At 43.1% G+C, this 1,129-nt stretch overlaps 1 pseudogene; it reads left to right on the forward strand.

Annotated features, from left to right (window-relative positions):
* Positions 1-565: 565 nt before the first annotated feature.
* LOC136156648 (heterogeneous nuclear ribonucleoproteins A2/B1 pseudogene) lies at positions 566-1,129 on the forward strand (annotated as a pseudogene).

Raw genomic sequence — 1,129 nt, forward strand, 5'->3', positions numbered from 1 at the left:
CCCAGGCAATCCTGGTTGAACCTGAAGGTTCAACCCCCAATGCAGGGGATTGCTATTTCCTCCTCTAGGGGATCTTCCCAACTCAGTAACTGAACTCATACCTCCTGCGGCTCCTGTACTAGCAGGTGGGTTCTTTACCACTAGCTTTGCCTGGGATGCTCAATCGATAAATATCTCCGTGTAAATCCTTAAAGTCCATGTTAATAATCTCTTCACTGAATATCTAATTTAGTGAATAAAGTAGTACCAAAAACAATAATACATAAAAAATTAAGAGTTGGAAAAAATCAATGTAGAGAAAATACAATAAGAATCTTGATGACTGGATCAGGAAAATCACTCTGTTAAATGATGTTTTGCAGAAAAGTCAAATATTGTTTGTTCAAGACTGATTCAAGGGCAGCAGTGGCTCCAGCAACAGTGCAGCATCACTGGGTCCCTGTGGAGGTCCTCACGGAGGCACTGTCCTTACCTTGGGGCTGAGACCCATCAGTTTATGTTAGTCTCTGCGATCTCCCTTATCCCCCTCAGCTTCTGGAAACGGGCTCAAGCGACTAAGCTCATGATGAAGAAAACTTCAACATCTGTCACTTTGGACACAAAAAAGAGAGGAAAGGGACAATTCTGTGAACTCTTTATTGGTGGCTTGAGCTCTGAAACCACAGAAGAAAGCCTGAAGACCTACAGAGTAAGCAGTGGGGAAGACTTACAGACTGTGTGGTCATAACGGATCCTGCCAGCCAGACATCAAGAAGATTTGGTTGTATCACGTTTTCCTCCATGGCTGAGATGGATGCTGTCATGGTGGCCAGATCTCATTCCATTGATGGGAAAAGGGTCACCCCTAAACACGCTGTCCCAAGAGAGGACTATGGAAAACTGGGGGCTCTTGTCACTATGAAGAAGCTATTTGTTGGTAGAATTTCAGAGGACACTGAGGAGCATCATCTTAGAGATCACTTTGGGAAATATAGAGAAATTGATGCCACTGAGATAATTACTGATAGTCTGGAAGGAAAAGAGGCTTTGGGCTTGTGATTTTTGATGACCACAATCCCATGGATAAGAGAGTGTTGCAGAAAATTCATACCATCAATGGTCATTGTGTAGAAGAAAGGCATTTTCTTGA

This window comes from Muntiacus reevesi, chromosome 1 (genome assembly GCF_963930625.1).
Source record: "Muntiacus reevesi chromosome 1, mMunRee1.1, whole genome shotgun sequence".
NCBI classification, from domain to species: Eukaryota; Metazoa; Chordata; class Mammalia; order Artiodactyla; family Cervidae; genus Muntiacus; species Muntiacus reevesi.